General features: G+C 37.7%; 2 long non-coding RNA genes and 1 pseudogene across 2 annotated transcripts; 2 read left to right on the plus strand and 1 right to left on the minus strand.

Annotated features, from left to right (window-relative positions):
* Positions 1 to 7,206: 7,206 nt before the first annotated feature.
* LOC131689712 (uncharacterized) lies at positions 7,207 to 8,228 on the plus strand. The gene is made up of 4 exons (XR_009305452.1): positions 7,207 to 7,357; positions 7,435 to 7,526; positions 7,604 to 7,740; positions 7,995 to 8,228. It is a non-coding gene; the product is annotated as an uncharacterized LOC131689712 (long non-coding RNA).
* Positions 8,229 to 8,263: 35 nt separating this feature from the next.
* LOC131689709 (DEAD-box helicase Dbp80-like) lies at positions 8,264 to 9,874 on the plus strand (annotated as a pseudogene).
* Positions 9,875 to 10,995: 1,121 nt separating this feature from the next.
* Positions 10,996 to 12,680, minus strand: LOC131689711 (uncharacterized). Its single transcript, XR_009305451.1, has 3 exons — positions 12,448 to 12,680; positions 11,853 to 12,320; positions 10,996 to 11,675 (listed from the first exon to the last, which is right to left on the minus strand). It is a non-coding gene; the product is annotated as an uncharacterized LOC131689711 (long non-coding RNA).
* Between the last annotated feature and the right edge of the window lie 6,377 nt (positions 12,681 to 19,057).

Here is a 19,057-nt window from a genome sequence, read left to right on the forward strand (position 1 = left end):
GAAGGGAAACGACTTCTCTTCACCACTGAACAACGGTGCCAACGAACGACGAGTTTTATTCTCCATAATGCAATTCTGGGCCCATAACCTGTTGAGAGTAGAATGGTAGGAGAATGTCGAACAGTCTAGAAGAATTCCCTCTCAGACCTCTACGACCAACTTACCAGAACACCAAAGTGAAGATGAGGAACGAAGCGAAGAGAAACGTATTCTAGTGAAAACTCACTCTAAATACTCTCCCGCAACCGTGTGATATTATGTTCACGCAATAGACACTAGATCACTGTTAAAACACTTTGTATTAACTCAGAATAGTTGATGATAACAATATTGGTTTCTTCTCACTGTCCTGACTACTGAGCGCTCTGTTGCACTAGCGATTGTTCGTCTGCCCTACTCACTACATATGATTGAGTGAGTATATAGCGATACGCTGTATGTATAATACTGTAATGGAAATTGCCTTGTTCATATAATTTCAACATAATCGCCGTCAATTCTGTTGAACTCAGCCACAAAAAAACATGACGACAGTAGCGCACCTGGTTTGGATATCCTAACTACCTTGGAAATCGTTAGAGATTTTACACAAGTTGAATGCTGAAGATGGACGTCTGTTCTCTGTGAGGTAAGCAGGGCCGCAGAGAGAAAATACGGGCCCGGGGGGTCCAACGTACGGGCCTTCACCACTGTGTATTGCCTGAGTACAAAAAAAGTTAATGTTTGAAATTCATTACTGTGGGAGTTTTTTTTAAATACATTTTCGACAGTTTTGGTGACTTTGAAAAGCGTCATTTTTGTCAATAGTATTTATAAAAGTACGGAAATGGAAAGATTAAAAATGTAGTTATTACAAAAATTAAAAATATCTAAACGGCGATCAACGGCAATAGATAAAAGAAAAACAACAGGAAAATTAAATATTAAAAGAATGTAAAAAAGAGCTACAAACAACAAAATCAAACAAATAAACAAATTAATGTCAATTGTCAAAAAAAATTTAATCTAGAAAAACCAAAAGAAAATCTATAAAAAATTGATAAAAGAAAACAGGTAACTAGAAAAAATATATTCGAACATTATTGAACAAATGTTGAAAATAATGAAAAATCGATAAGAAAGTAGGAAAAATTTTAAGAATAAATAAAAATGAAAGAAAAACTACTAAAAAGAATACAAACATTAATATAAAAAATGCATAAAACTGAAAAACTCGATAAATCAAGAATAATAAAATTTATTTAACATTTAAAACAAGACATATTTAAAGCAATAGAAAAAGTAAATAGAACATTAAGAATGCATAAAATTACAGGAGTGTATATAAAAGACAAAAATAAAATAACCATAGAGAAATTAAAATAAATGGACGAACCGGAAAATTTTGAAAAACTGGAAAAGTGGAATGATGAAAAGACAAAAAGTAAAGAAAATTGGATAATGAACAAAAACGGAGCAAACAGACAAAATGAAAAACAAAGATAGTAGGAAAAAGCCAACTTGGTATACTATAGAAACACAAAAATGGAGAAATTAACACTAAGAAAATGAATAAAATGGATTAAATTATTTAAAGAATAGAAAAACGCTAGAAATGAAATTTGAAATAAATTAAAATAACGAACTAAATGTAAAATCAAGGAAAAGTGCGCATAGTGTTAAAAAAGATCAAATGTTTTTTTAGGAAAATAAAAAAAATCAATATAAACGTACAAGAAAATGGTCAACAGAAAAAGTACTTTCAAAATAGGTTAAATGGAAACAATGAAGAAATAACAATAACGAATAAAATCTTAAGAAAAGGGTATAAGAAATAAATAAAATTATATTTAACGATCAGTGGGAAAAATAAAACTACGAAAAACGAAAAGTTAAAAACATAAGGAAGAAAATAGGAGAAAGGTAAAAATTAAACAATAAGACAAATTGGAATGAATTTGAATAAGTAAAATTGCTTATGGAAATGAAAAAAAAATATGACAAAAACGGAAATAGAAAAAGGCTATGATAAGAATAAATGTAGTAAATAGACAAATTCTAAAAATTGGATGGAATGAAAAAAGAAACAAATACAAAAGCAGAGTATTAAAATATGAAACAATTAGAAAAATTAAATAAAGAGAGCAGAATTTTCTCGAAAAATTGTGAATAAAATGAAATAACAGAGAAAAAACTATAAATTGAAGTAAGTGATAGTGATAGCAATAGAAAAAAGCGAAAGTAAGGAACGTAAAAAGATGGATAAAATAAAAGAATGGAAATACATAAAAAAGGCAGAATCTTAAAATTGTAGAAATACAAATACAATCCACAACTTGAAAAAATAGATAAATGAAATTTTAACAAAATAAAAAAAAATCCATGTAAAAATTAAAAAAAAACGAGAAACATGGATCAAATTTCATATAAGGGTTGGGGTTGGATTTTACGCTATGCTGGTTTCGAAAACATTCATAATCCTATAAAAACATGAATTATTCTTTGTGTTGGTGTGTTAGCACACCTTAAAATATTTTACAAGAATGTTGTAACTGATTTCTAGTAAATAGTTCAAAAATAAAAATAAAATCGTTAAGTTCAGGAAGCGACGTTCAAAATCTCACGCTCACTGCTCCAAAACGAAAAGATTTTGTATGCGGATTTAACTTGCTACATTAGTTAGCTAATCTTGCTAACTAGTTGATTTAGTTTGGTAGCAGAGTTAAATTTTCTCTTCGAAATCAATCAAACACAATTTAGTAATTTAGTTGAACGTATGCTTCTTAGAATCATTGGCAGCTGCAGGATTGTGAACTGAGAGATCATCTCTTCATGCTCCATGACATATAAAATTCAAAACAAAACTATTAACACTATATTCCTCATAAAAGGGGCTTGTTGTGTACGCAATTTGCTGTTATAATGAAAATGTTGATAAAAGGCCGTATTTGAAAGAATTGTAAAACGTATTTATCTTTTTTCCATTCCTGGCCGCTTTGCAAGAAAATCTCCGAAAAAAGTTACATCATTTGAGTACGACCCTTAGACAAAAATGTTTCGGTATCATCTCGTATCTGAATATGATTTTTTATGGATTTTGTAACAATGAACGGCAAACAAAATATATTAAATTGTAAATTTAATTTTTTGGATTATTTCGAATTATTTAGGTATATCAAGAGTTTTTGATGATTCATTTGACCAATTGAGCTCTCAAATAGAGGTAGGGTTACCGCCTCTAGTGGTACTTTCACCAGTAGAGTTTTACTGAGCAGGGGATAGACTTCAAGAGACACATGGGTATCAATTACAATTTCGAATTAAAGTGATCACTCGACAGAAGTTTGGAGCGCTTCCATTGATTTTTATTGTATAAAACGCTTAAAAACAAATAAATATGCACTGTTTTATTTCTTATGCAGCTCGTAGCACTAGGAGGAAAAATATCTTATTTTCTTCACATTCACCGTAGAGTGTAATGTTTTGCTAAAGCACTCCACCTTTCTGTGCCGTTCACATTTAGTTGTATGTTTTTGCATTTGTTAACAGTTTTGTCGATTTATGTACTTGGGTGTAGTACTTCGCTCTCCTTCCTTCCTACAAAGAATCTAAAAGCACCAGCCACTCTCGCTGTGAAGGATAACCCGAGCGAGCTTTGCTCTGCTCCTCAATAAACAAACACGGGTTGTGAAATCACACTTCAGTTTCTTTCGAAAATCTTTGTGAGGAACAATGATCCATTGAACCGAAGGTTCAATGGGGTAAAGTAAACCCAAATGGCACTTTTATAATAATTTTTGTCATTACCAAGAGGGGCCCTCCTTAACAATTAGGGCCTGCAACCCGAGGATGATGTTTATGAGGACTGTGTGCTGGACGATTCCTGGTAAAGATAAGGGCAACGTAAAATTGCAAAATAATCCAATGGATTCTTCCGGGCGAATTCGGATTTACCTGAACGAAGACACGAAATTCGTCTCCAAAAACCGGTGTGGCAACCCTAAGCAGGGTTTTTTTTTCAATAATTACTTTCGATACTAATCCAACGCTTTCGAAGATTGGAAATTCAATAAATAAAAAAAAAAATTAGAGGGTTGTCTACAAGACACGACCACTTGTTACTTGTTGTTACTTTTCTTGTTATTGTTCACTGATAAAGATATAGAATTGATTATCAACAAGCACAGATTTAAGACAAGCTAATAAAAGGGATTTTTGCATAATGTATGAATATTTGTTTATGTTATGATTCACTGGTAACCCAAGTAACAATTGAAGTTTTATAGCACGCTACAAGTGCAATCTAAGTTTTATGAGTGGCTATAAAACAACCTTAAAACCTAATTTGTTACTAGGGAATGGTACAGAATTAACAAGCGCACAATTAATACAAAATATTGAAAGGAATTTTCTAATTGAATTCTTTTTCCATTATGTATTCGTCCTAATAAGGACTGTTTGCTGATAACTATGTTTTGTGATACGGAACGAGAATCCTTTGAAACGATTCGAACCTTGCCGGCGATTTGCTTCTGCTACGTACACACACGAACATTTTCCTTTCGCAGATCATGTCAAATAAGCACTGAAACAAGGTGATCTCTTTTATCAACTTTTTGGTGCAGATAGAAGACCATCCTTTTGTACGACAAATAAAAATATTTTCATCATTCTTTTTGGGGTGGCTTTCGCTTAGTGGCAAGACTTCTAGTTTGTACATTATTAATTTGAAGAATATTTGCTTATATTATAATTTACTGGTAAAGATACAGAATCGACATGCACAAACTTAATACAAATTAAAAAACGGAATTTTCTTCATCAATTCTTTTTCCATTATATATTCGTCCTAATAAGGACAATTTGCCAATAACTGTCTTGTGATACAGGACGAGAATCCTATGAAACGATTTGAGACTTGCCTGTACGACTAAACGCACTGCATAAACCACCAATTCGCAATTTGTTCCACCATCGTCGCTTAGAAATGCGAGCAAAATCCTTCCAGCACACAGAAACGCTCCCCTTCCATGGCTCGTATCAAATGAAAGATGTATATGAGACCCTACCAGCAGCAGTAGCAATAACCTACCTCGTTCCATCAGCAGAGTAGGTATGGCAGTGAATTAATTCGGTCAGAAACATTCCTTTTATGTCATGCGATGAAATGTGTAAGACGTTTATGAGTGTCGAGATGAGGTCTGTGTTAGGGAAAGAGTTGCGCAAGTTTGTGAAAATTGTATATATTTTCCCTGCGGACTTACGGATTTTTCAATAGTGTGCTAATAAAACACACAGATAAATTTGATAACAATTTTTTACTGGCAATTTTCTAAATCGATTAGTGTTCAAATCATGAAAATCTATAAACAATTAATAAAACGTGAGTGAAAACTTAGTATGTCTTCTTACATTTTTCCAAAGCATTTACAATAATACGGATTTTTCAATAGTGTACAGTTGAAATACCAATTTAAAGTTGCAATCAATTTTCAAGTTGGACTTTTCTGAATCGATTGGTATGTAAATGATGCAATTCCATCAACAATTAACAACGCTGCAGTCGTTTAAAATTATGCCACATTTTCGCGACGCGGATCGAATTTTGGATTTTTATTTTACACCTAGTCTCAGCCCCATATAGTGTAGTAAAGCATTTTCAATGCTAAAAATCGATTTCATATTGGCGAAATTTGAAGACAATCTCATGACTTCTAATCAAACCATTTAATTGTTTAACCCCTACAAGTCTGATCATATTTTTGTTTCGATTATAGACATTTTAATCTTAAGGTCATTCGCTTCTTCATTCAGATTAGGAATTTTCCTATAAAAAAATCTCTATTCCTGTGTTGGGATTCGAACCCAGGTGAGCTGCGTACATGACATTCAATGTACAAATTCCGCTATGCCCGCTCGATTCTGATCTTGTTTCGATGCGAGAATTAGGTTGGTTTAAATATAGTTGATATCAAATATGCAGTAGTTTAGAATTTTCGCTATTCTAGTTACCTCATGCACAAGATATTGAATTTTCAATTGCATTCTCAAATAAATTTTTGTCGAAAAAGTATTTGTCAAAATTTTAGTTTCTGTTAAAAATCCGGGCCCCCTTCAAAACTCCGGGCCCGGGGGGAAACACCCCGGTCCCGCCCCCCCTCTCGGCGGCCCTGGAGGTAAGTATGCGTTAATTTTTTTTATTTATTACGTTCATTTGATAGGCACAAATGCGTTAGCTTGGCGGTGCCAAATTCTATTGTTTTCACATTTTGGATAACTTAAAACTAGGAGGTTACAATGTTGAAATATTTTTTTATAAAGGAGGAAAAAATTACAGCTATCTTGAGATTAGAAATAAGATTCTATATACAAAAGAGGGGGCAAAATATTTTTTATGAACAATTTTAAAACAATGAATGCAGTTTGATATACAAGAGCAAGCAGAAAAATCAGGCCTTTTTGAATCAACAAAACGTTTAGTTGAATTTAAAACGTGGCGAACGACTGTTTCAAACTGAAATGGGCGTTTTTCGAAAGCTTGTATTTGGTTTAGTTCAACAAATACTTCTGTTTACATTTTAAATAGAAACATTGTTGAATCAAAATAAAATTTGTTACATCTAACTGATCCCTTTGTTAAAACCAACAGAATCTTTGTATAATTTCAACTAAGTTTGAGTTGTTCTCTCTTTTGGTTAATACAAAAGATTTGTTTTTGTTTCTTCGAACTTGTTTGTTCGGTTAAACTTACCATGATTTTGTTGTTTCAAACGAAATATTTGTTGAAACTACTGAAAAGCCAACAAATGAATTTGTTGGTAATTTCAACCAACAGTATTGATTGAATCAAACCTGAATTTTGTTTGTCACTATATCAAACGGGAAAATTGTTATTTAAAACCAAAATTTGTTTATTTTTACTAATTTTTTTTCTGCGTGAGGGGGAGTAATAGTTTTTTTTACAGTTATAGCTAAGTATGCACCTCTTGCGAAATGAAATTTCCTATACAAAACCTATACATAAAAAACGTCGCGAAATGCTCGCGAAAAAATTTTTCGTTTCCATTTCGTAAGCGGTACGCAGCTCTCGCGAAAACGATAACGAAATTTTCAGTTAGTCGAGACACGGTTCGACAAACGATAAGTTTCATAATACTTCCGCGAGATAGCGCTGCTTTCTATGCGCTGTCACCAAGGCAAACTTTTTCCTTGCGAAATAATGGACAGTGATATTATTCCGCTCGGAGGCTCGCGAAATTTTGACAGATTGCGATAAAAGAATACAAAAAAAACAAGTCTTGTACATTTTTTGTATTTTTTCATCGCAAGCTGTCAAAACTTGTTTTTATAGAATTTGCTTTTGTGGTGTAATATTCGGGTGAGTTTTAAAATATTATTTGAATTGTTTAATTTCTGATTCGAAATCATTTTTCAATATGTAATGATTATTTACAGAACTCCCAAACAAACCCGTATTCAGTCGATACAGCGTGTGATTATACAGCTGAAGAAGTCAGTACCGTGTTCAGTGCATTGTAATTTGTAATGTAAATAATACTTTATTCTTTTTAAAAAAGTTCGCGTTCACTCATTCACGGGAACATTTTTTTTAATGATTTTTCAGATCGAGCAGCAACCATAGCGGACACACATCATCGAACACCAGCAACAGAATACCAAGGTCACCATGGTCAGAGAACGCAGTAATAATGGGGCAACAGTAAACAACATCAAGATGCTGGTAAAGGACTTTCTCTTTCGGTAAGTGTTTATTACCCGGTCAAACCATTCGGAATTTGATTCGGAATCCTGAATCGAGTCAGTATGGATTCCAAATCAAATGCAACAACCGATTCTGAAACCGATTGAGTCGGAATCGGTTGTTGCATATGATTTGGAATCCATACTGACTCCATTCAGAAATCCGAACCGGTTCCGGAATGAGTTTAACTGGGTAGTAACTTCCCTCCTGCAAACATTCTTTTGCATATCTAGATGTCCTTGTCAATTTACAGAACAAACATTATGGAAACCTGAGTGCTTACATACACTCTGATGGAAACGTCGTATCCTCTACACGAACGTGTCCAATCGCTGTGACTCGTTTGGAAAACAAACAAAAGAAGGCATTGTTTTTTCCGCAAGGTCGCTCTGAGAAAAATTTCAGCAAATTGCAAGGAATGAACCCCCGGAGGGGTACTGATGTCGATTCAGGACGTTTTCCCATACATTGTAGCTATTGAATTTTGATACCCGGTCGAAACAATGGCAAGCGCTGCCGATAACTGGGTCAAAAAAGCGGATGGTCAGTAAATTTCTGTACACGGTAAGTGTTTTTTTTGTCAATCACCTAACTTATTTTTGCAGCGATCATTGTTCCATGGGACTTAAATTTTTCTTTTCAATGCAAATAGGCGGCTGACAGTCCAGAGAATGTATAAATGTCTAGTTTATCGGCAATCGAGCCAGCGAGAATCGGCTGCACCTGCAGTTTTGAGTTCGATAGCTGCGAAAATTCTGACTTTAGCAAGCGAAAATGGAGAAACAGCTAAGTAAGTCGAAATCTGGAGAAATTCTGATTAGGACATAAATAACATTGATTTTATTCTCTATTTACTTTCTCTTTCGATTATTACGACGTCACTATAACACTTTACACTAATTTTCCAGTACATATCGAAAGCAAATGGTTTTTACTAGAATATTAGGCAAAGAGTTGAATACTAAATATTGAAACGACCGACTAATTAAAAAAGAACCCAAAGAGAATCTCAATGTTACTTTCGTCCTATTTTAAATTTTCTTCTGAAATATTTAGCTAATATTAGAATTACCTATGATTAATCTTTTAGCCTGGCGGATGCAATTTCACTACTGAAAGTTATTCGCAAAGGTCTGGTAGAATCAAAGCTGGATCTGGAGGTGAAGCGAAAGAATGCTTCTTCCCCGCTATACTCGGTTAACACTTTCGAAGCTTTGCACAAAAGCAGGAACTGCTTCAGGGAGTCTATGCTATGGGTTCCAACGCCCCTTCCTAGATTCACGATACGGCTTTACCTACTCTATTGGCCGATCTGCCACAGAACATGATCGCCAAGTCAATCGGGAACAGGAAAAATAGCTGCTTTAGTGCTGGCAATGCTCAGTCGATTCGATCTGTTAAAAAACTATCCGCAGGTAATTTGCCTTTCCGCCACGCATGAACTGGCAACTCAGAAGGAGAAAGTAGCTGCCAAATGACAAAGGATTGTCAGGAAATCAAACTTCGTTACACCGTTCGCGGTGAGAATATCGTCAAAGAGGTGAAGCAGACTAATCATATCATTATCGAAACACCCGGTAAGCTGATAGACTGGGGAATAAAGTTTCAGGCGTTCGACCTTAAGAGATTGCCGTTTTGTACTGGACGAAGCGGGCGTTATGATCGTTACCCAGGGCAACCAGGATCAGTGCATCCGGATACAGAAGCAGCTGTCGTCGTCCTGCCTGATGATGTTCTTCTCGGCCACGTACGAGTGGGAGGTGATGGAGTTCGCCGAGTACATCGTAACCTATCTGATCGTCATTCGGCTGGCGCGGAAACAAGAATCACTCGAATCGGACTCAAACAGTACTACGTCAAGTGCCGTCAACATCTACGGTGTGATTACCGTCAGACAAGCGATCATTTTCTGTCATATGATGTATAGAACAGTTATAAGCTCCAAGTAAACTTATTTTCGGCATCGTCAATCGATCGAAACAGGCACGCAAAACAGCCGGTTGGTCTGGCAAGATGTCGCAGGATTGTCAGTCGGTAACGGTGCTGTCCGGTGATGTAACGGTGGAGCAACGGTTGGCCGTTCTGGATCGATTTCGTGCCGGACTAGAGAAGCTACTGATTATAACGAACGTTTTGTCCACGGGTAAGTTCCACCACTTGATTCTGACTACAGCACCAGGTTACGGAGAGATTCTTTCGCCTTAGGTATCGACGTCGAACAGGTGACTATTGTTAATTTCAACCTGCCGAAGGGATGAGCCGGTTGCGATACGTATCTGCATCGAATTAGACGCACCGGTAGGTGTGACACATTCTTGTGTTTTATAAATTGTATTTTTCCCGCTTCTGTAACGGAAAGGAATCACCATCAACCTAGTGGACAGTGATCGAAGCAAGATGATTTGCAGCTCAATAGAAAAACACTTCCAGAAAAGATTCCGCTACTAGACGTTGAGAAATCGGACGAAATTGAAAAGATCGGATCGCAATAGTGGGCTTTTTTGGGTCATACTTGTTTCGATTCAGAATTTAAATATAGTAATTTGATTTAGCTGTACCAAGTTCTTGCCAAACATTTGAAATGAACCTAACTGCAAAATGTAACATATTGAATTTTCATGTTTTCCATTAACAAATATCTACCCGAACACGTACATAACGCAACATTTAATTATGAAGAATTTTGATAACGATTTCCGGATTTTTATGACAAAACTGATTATTAAAGGGCCTAACTGATTACAAAAGAACTTAATTGATTATAAAAGTGTCTGATTTCAAAAGCGCCAACTGATTGAAAAGTTCTTAGCTAGAAATACACTCATTTTAAAAGGACTAACGAATTAATGTATTATAACCAGGTATGCACAAGAACGGTGCTGCTCTGTGTCCTATTCCTGTGCACTGGCTCTTAATGTGTCACAGCTAAATTAATTTAGCTAGAGCTTGTGCTGGTTTTAGATGAGCTAGAGCTAGCAAGTAGCACGAGCACCGATTAGTGAGAGCACTCGCTAGCACGGTGATAGCTAGCACGCTGCATGGAGCTATACACGCAGAATTTTATTTATGCATCGATAGCATACTTTTCTATAGGTCGTTAACAAAAAATGGTTAACAAAAATGGTAAAAATAAAAAATTGGTTTGCGTATCGATCTAGTGTTTAGAACCATGGCAACCATTCATGACTAAGACACCAGGCGGGCGCTAGCCCAAAATTGAAAGCACATTAAACGACTTCTAGCGTACAAGTTAAGTTCTGTTTGACATACTGAAATCGAACCAGCAGGACTAGTGTTAGCCTGGCGCCTTAGTTAGGTGCCACGGTTCTTAAGAGACGACATGATTATGTACACCTGTCATATGATGTGATGGCCGGAAGGTTAGAAAAGCAATTCACCCGCAAATATGATTGTGATATTAAATAAAAATCGCAAATGCTTAAACGTATTTAATATATTTACATTGACTGGTGATAAAAAAAAAACCTGTTTTAATCCACCTAGCGGTGCAATTGTGCCTTTCTCATTTCTCTATACTATGGCTCGGTGGCTGGTTATGTTCAACAATGTTTGTCCACATTGTTATGTGGAAATGTCCATTACATTCTTAGTACACTTTGCACTTATACACAATAGCTTGCCAGCCACGAACTTGATGAGCTACGTGTCGACGGTAAAACACTTGAAACAAAAAATATACTTAATTAGCCTAATCAGTATTAGTTCAATGTTATTTGCTTGGTTACTCATTTTGCATGCGGGGGTGGGCGTGGAAGGAGGGCGAAAATTCCACGAAGGAACGACTCCCCAGCATAATTTGGTATGCTTTGTGATATAGTGGTGGTTTAAAGATGACGGGGTTGAGGGAGAGAGTAAACGGTAGAGGGGGGTAACCCCTCTCCCCTCAGCTATGCCACTGTTAAAATCAAGAAACCTTACGACAGTAAAAAAAAATTAGGCTGGGATTAGGTTGACGGTTTTCAGAGTGATTGCATAACCTTTCTATATGAAAAAGGCAAAACATACAAGACAATGTTTCGAGTTTTCCACGTCTTACCATGTAAATGACTATCACGCCAAAATACCTTACAGCTCGCAGGTTTTACTTTACCTAACTCTGCCCAACCACAGCTAAAGGAATGATAAACATTCCCTCGGCAGCTTCAAAAGTCTCATCTCCAACGTCGCAAACGTTGCCCTCATTCTTTGGCGCCGTTTCCATCATCATCCTCAGCAAGTTGTTCCTTACTAACATCGAGTTTAACCGATTGCGACAAATCGTCTGTATCATCTCCTGCTGATAGCCTAGGAACGAATCACTCTCATCCAGTTCGTGCTTATGCTCCGTACCACGATCCTTAATTGTCCCGAAACGGCCGGTGATGGCAAAACACCTTACACTTGGTGCACTTCCATGCGATTCGCCCGTCGCTGATCAACCGACCGACGAGTACCGGTAGCCATTGTGCACGACCAACCGCTGACCCCGCTCAGCCGAAATAGGTTTGTAAGCAATCTACTTGTTTGTTTTTGCATCCTACATGTAACCTTGGTTGATGGCATTCTTTTCGTAGTCGTCCTGCGCGAAAAAAATCAATCCAATTTTTTTAGCATGAAAATTAAAAAAAACTTCCTTGACCTCATTCAGTCTGTACTAACAGGTTATCGTGCTCAATAAAATTACAAATTACAAAAAAATGGCTTACCCCAGGCGCATGGTTGTGTGCCCATTCGCTTTCCTTGTCGACCCGACCATCCCGGATCGTGCACAGGTTGGCCGGGCAATTGAACGAGCATTTCTTGTAGCAGGCTTTCAACAAATAAACAAAAACAGCTGATAGTACTTTTCAGCTGTCAAAAGCGACATCTGACGGCAAACGCACAGACTATTTTTCGCGATCAAATGTCAAAATTCCGCACGGAAGAAGGAAAAATATTTCGCGACCTCATTTCGCAAGAGGTGCATACTAAGCTTATCTTAAAATAAACAATATAGTTTGGTACAGAAGAGGGGCGGAACAAATATTTATAAGAAATTTCACAGATATCTTGACACTAGGGATACAATTCTTTTTACAAGATGGAGGACAAAAGTTTCAATAAAGAGTAAAAATTAGAGCTATCTTAAAACTAGGAATACAGAATACAATTTTTTAACGGAGACTTATGCTTGGTCAAGATACTCAGAGGGGGGCTGATTTCCAACATCGGTGTCTGCTGCTACACTGTATCAAGGACAGGGGAGAGAAGGCGTATATGGCCACACGGAAAGAGGAGCAAAACTTGCAACTTTCGGGCAAACGCGAGATCAGCTAAACAAATTAGCGCCTCAGTCTAGTAAATCGTCGAGTACCGGATTGGCGGATGGTATTCTTCGGACCCGCGGGGAATCCTTCAAAAGTCATCGGAGTCGCTCTCGCTTCAGTTTCCTTCTATGCAGGCGTAGTGGTAAGGGCGACGCACAGTGGCGGGTCTTCAAACAAAAGTCGGACAAAACCTCGAATGTTACCTAATTTGGCTGAAATTCTCAATTTAAGCTAATTTTGAGGTGCTGAGCTCATTTTTGATGTCAAAAGTCGTAAAATATTAAATGCCTTTTTCCATACAGTGTCATTGAACCTTTCTTATAACTATGATCCCGTTTTCATGATAGATTTTCCGTTACTGTTCACCATTGTCAGCAATACCATAAAAAATGAAGATCATTACTTTAAATCCATTGTATAACGCGTTGGTTTACTGTAGATTGTCTAAATATTTTAGACAAAACACCATGCGCCTCCATATCAGCAACAAAGCTTCAAAATCTCCTTAAACCTTTTTGCGCACCTAGGCGCAGAACGAGACCATGATATTCGAAAAGTAGAGGTTATTTCCCCTAGAATGTATACTATGTGACCGTTCCGAAATTTGTACAGAATACATTAGTGAAGAAAGTATTTTTGATCTGGCCACCTCAAAAATATTTAAACGAAAAAGTCATAGTTCCAAGCAAATTTACCAAATGTATTTTATTCACTATCCAAGTTCATTCGTTCCTCTACACAATGAAACAAGTTTTGCTAAAATCGGACCAAAATCAAAAGAGCAACATGCATTTGAAGTGAACAGATCAATGGTGGTTTCGGAAATGAAAATCATTAAACTTGCTACCTTTAAACTCATGGACTTTGCTACCTTTAAACTCATGTTAAAAATCATGTTCTTATCCAATGATCATAAAATTTTGAATATACGTCATTCAATACATGAGAAATTAAGGAAAAATATAAAATATCAATATTTCAAATATAAATTTTAGAGGTTTTGGCCAGCCTCCAGCCACTGTGCGACGGCGGTTACATAGTGGCACTCTGGACCTGATCGGTTCCACAAGGCAAGAGGAAATTTCTAAAAACGAGAAATAAAAGAGAGGGGCTAAATTGGGATATTTATCGTTTTTATGAGAGTATAAATAAGGGACATGTGGGGAAGATCGCGATTTGCCAGTATATCTCGAACAGGGACAATGGGTGGTCTACCTCGGGCCCAAAGAGAATCCTTTAACTGAGACCTGGCGTCCAAATACCCGGCGCATACCCAGACAAAGTGCTCGATGTCGTGATGGCCCTCGTCACAAGCGCACAGATTACTCTCCGCAAGCCCAAAACCCCGAAATGCGCATCCAAGGTGTAGTGGTTGGACATAAGTCGGGACATTACACGAATGAAATCCCGACCCACATCCATCGCCCTGAACCAAGGCTTCGTTGATACCTTTGGGATAATGTAATATAGCCATCGTCCAAGTTCGCCATTTCTCTACGAGGTTTGGCAACTGTTGAGTGTCCTCTGATGACAAATACTAAAAAATTCGTCGAAGCAGATTAGTCTTTCGTATATGTCACCATTTAATGCGCCCACCTTTGCTAATGAGTCGGCCTTTTCATTGTCCGGGATAGAGCAATGAGAGGGGACCCAAAGAAAGGTATTCTGATAAGATTTTTCAGATAACGTACACAAGGACTCCCGTTTCTTCCCCAGGAAATATGGGAATGGCTTTTTGGGCTTCATCGCACGAAGAGCCTCGATAGAGCTGAGGCTGTCCGAAATGATGAAGTAGTGATCTGTGGGCATTGAATTGCAGCTAACTTTTTTTTTTATTTCGATTGTAGAGGTTTTAACCTTAAGGTCATTCGCCTCTTCGGGTTAGAAAAATCTCTTATGAAAAATTTCTAACCCTATGTGCAGGGTCGGGACTCGAACCCAGGTGCGCTGTGTACAAGGCAATCGATTTACCAATACGCTACGCCCACCCCTTGCAGCTAACTCTGCGACGTAAACTGAAGCGGGATCATTGAGCTTGAATGAAGCGGTGATAATATTGTTGAAGATACCGAAGCTAGTGGACCCGTCGAGATTTGATCCGTCAGTGTAAAATATTTTGTCACAGTCGACTTCTCGGAATTTATTATAAAATATATTGGGGATCACTTCCGGGCGCATATGGTCCGGGATTCCACGAATCTCTTCCTTCATGGATGTGTCGGGTTTGAGAATTAAGCTCGACGAGCCTCTCGAAGTTTTCAATCACCAACGGGTTCAGAATGTCGCATTGGATGAGCAATCGATATGAGAGTTCCCAAAATCGATTTTTTGGCGGAAGAACGCCCGTCAGCACTTCGAGATTCATCGTATGGGTCGAGTGCATGCAACCCAAGGCAATGCGCAAGCAACGATACTGGATTCTCTCCAGTTTGATGAAGTGTATGTTTGCAGCGGAGCAGAAACAGAAACACTCGTACTTCATCACCGATTCACCGACAATATCGTTGTTTGGTATAACCTGATCAGGTCTCCTGGATGGGCACCCCACCATGTTCCAGTTATTGACCTGAGAAAATTGATCATTTGATGGCATTTCTGTTTCAGATACCTAATGTGACATCCCCAGGTACCTTTAGAGTCGAACCAGACCCCGAGATATTTAAATGTGAAGACCTGATTGATCGTTACACCCATTAATAGTAGCTGGAGTTACGCCGGTTCACGCTTCTTAGAAAAAAACCAACTCAGTTTTCTTCATGGAGAGCTCGATACCAAGCTGAAGAGCCCAAGCATACAAATTGTCCAAGGTATCATTTAATGGTCCTTGCAAGTCGGCTGCTTTGGGCCCTGTAATAGTGTGCATGAATTGGCAAGACAATCGTCAATGTCATTCACGTAAAAATTGTAGAGCAGGGAACTTAGGCATGAGCCCTGGGGGCGACCCATGTAGCTAAATCGCGATGTTGTTAAATCGCCATGCGAAAAGTGCATGTGTTTTTCAGACATGTTTAGCAAAAAGTTATTTGAAATTGATGAAATACCATGCTGGTGCAGCTTCTCTGACAGAATGTTGATAGAAACTGAGTCAAGAGCCCCCTTAATATCCAAGAAGACTGATGCCATCTACTTTTTGTTAGCATAGGCCATTTGGATTTCTGTAGAAAGCAACGCAAGGCAATCGTTCGTCCCTTTGCCTTTGCGGAAGCCAAATTGTGTATCTGACAGTAAGCCATTTTGCTTCAACCCACTTGTCGAGGCGAAACAAGATAATTTTCTCGAACAACTTCCGAATACAGGACAGCATTGCAATCGGTCGATACGAGTTGCGGTCGAAGGCTGGTTTTCCTGGTTTTTGGATGGCGATGGCCTTCACTTGCCTCCAGTAATGAGGGACAAAGTTACCCTCAAGAAATTTGTTAAAAAAGTTCAACAAGCGCCCTTTTGCAGTGTCAGGCAGATTCTTCAGCAAGTTGAATTTGATTCTGTTTAACCATGGGGCGTTATTGTTGCATGACAAGAGCGCAAGTGAGAACTCCATCATCGAAAACGGCGTTTTTTATATTATTTTCTATTTGATTATATTGTTTTTTTTTTTTTGCATTACATTTCTAATTTAGTATATTGGGTGTTCAGCCACAAGTGGTGACTTTTCATCCCTATTGTTAAAATGATTCTGTTAATTATTATTAAGATAAAATATGCTTTCGCAGTTAAGTATTTTTTTTCAGTAGGATGTTTTAAACCTACTTGTCTTGTGAATAAGAAGCTAAACAAATCTTATAAACTAACTTATAAACTATAAAGAGAGCTAATCGTTGCAATTGAAGATTGCAACGATTTTTGTAGGAAGTTGCTTATAATACTGTTCGTTATAATTTCTAATGTTTGTGAGTCTGTGCAACTCATTTGTGCTAAACTATGGAGGACGATTCAAAATCATTTTCAGAATTTTATTCTGAATCCTTTAACGCGTTTTCTTCCTAGTAGCACAACAACTTGCCCAGATTGGCACTGCATATAGCATTGCCGGTCTAAATATTTGTGTATTAATTAATAGTTTGTTGTTCTTTAGGCAGAGCCTAGAATTCCTATTTATAAGAGGGTATAAACATTTTTTATATTTGTGGCATTTTGTTTGGATTCCTTCAATGTGATCCTTAAAAGTGAGTTTTTTTTATCGTAAATCAACCTCAAGTATTTAACTTGATCTGACCACGTTAAATTCAAACCATTAAATTTAATAATATGGTTATTATTTGGTTTAAGAGAAGAAGCTCTTGGTTTATGCGGAACACAATCAATTGTGTTTTTGCCGCATTAGTGGAAATTTTCCATTTTTTCAGGTAATCATTTAAAATATTCAAGTTTCGTTGCACTCGAATGCAGATAATACGAAGACTCCTTCCAGTGGCTGAGATGATAGTATCATCACAGAAAAGTGACTTTTTGTTGCCTGTAGGTAGTTTTGGAAGATCAGAGGTAAAAATATTGTATAGGATTGGTGCGACGCTTGATACTTGAGGGACACCTGCTTTAACGGGTAGCTTATTAGATTTACAATTCTGATAAGAAACCTGTAGGGTACGGGTAGTAAGATAATTTTTAATTATCTTTATTATGTAAATTGGAAAATAGAAATCCCACATTTTGGCAATTAATCCTTTGTGCCAAACACTGTTGAAAGCTTTTTCGATGTCTAGAAGAGCAACTCCAGTGGAATAGCCCGCTGAGATATTTGCCTTTATCATGTTAGTTACTCTCACAAGTTGATGAGTGGTTGAATGTCCAATACGAAATTCAAACTGCTCGGGAAGTAAAATAGAATTCTCATTGATATGTAACATCATTCTAGTTAGGATGATTTTTTTCAAATAATTTACTAATAGAAGAGAGTAAACTAATTGGTCGATAGCTAGATGCTTCTGTTGGGTTTTTTGGTTTTCAGATCTGTGAGCACTGAATTGCAGCTAACTTTTTTTTATTTCGATTATAGAGGTTTTAACCTTAAGGTCATTCGCCTCTTCGGGTTAGAAAAATCTCTTATGAAAAATTTCTAACCCTATGTGCAGGGTCGGGACTCGAACCCAGGTGCGCTGCGTACAAGGCAGTCGATTTATCAATACGCTACGCCCACCCTCTTGCAGCTAACTCTGCGACGTAAACTGAAGCGGGATCATTGAGCTTGAATGAAGCGGTGATAGTATTGTTGAAGATACCGAAGCTAGTGGACCCGTCGAGATTTGATCCGTCAGTGTAAAATATTTTGTCACAGTCGACTTCTCGGAATTTATTATAAAATATATTGGGGATCACTTCCGGGCGCATATGGTCCGGGATTCCACGAATCTCTTCCTTTATGGATGTGTCGGGTTTGAGAATTTGTAACCGCTCGGTTACAAATAATAAATATTTCTAAGTTAAGATGCAATTTTGTTTAATCTGGTGGAAGGTTTAATACCGATGTAAATAATAATATATAAAAAAAATAAAACCAAACCCTATCAGCCTTGTGGGTACAACTTCAGTGGGCGGAATTTGGGAAATCTGGCAGGAGTCAGCTACGAGGGTGATTGGCTGCATTGGGATGGGTTGGTACAAGAAGGAACAGAAGGAAATTGGAATGAGGAGGTTCGTAGTAGCTGCACGACGGGAAGCCGTTCTCTTGGGTTTCAACCACGGAAGCGAGTGGATCAAAATAAAAGTTATTCAAGTTATTGTTGTTAACCAGAAGTGGTGAAACCGGCTTGCTTAGCCCTGGTCGCCGGTCTGACTGAAGTCGCCGGCTAATTATCAAGGACCAGCGAAGAGTTTGCCTGTCTCGCCCTGATCAGTGCTAGTGCTGATACGGCTAACCGTAAAAGAGATAGCAGGCCGTCGTCGCGGGTTTCATCGACCGTGTGTCGTTAATCGCTCCTCCCGCTAAACGCCAAGGACGACCGCGTGGCTCGAGGGCCCGCCGCAGCAGAAAGATTGACACCAGGGACGATCTGCCCTATCGCCATCACCAGAG

Source organism: Topomyia yanbarensis, chromosome 3, assembly GCF_030247195.1.
Source record: "Topomyia yanbarensis strain Yona2022 chromosome 3, ASM3024719v1, whole genome shotgun sequence".
Classification (NCBI taxonomy): domain Eukaryota; kingdom Metazoa; phylum Arthropoda; class Insecta; order Diptera; family Culicidae; genus Topomyia; species Topomyia yanbarensis.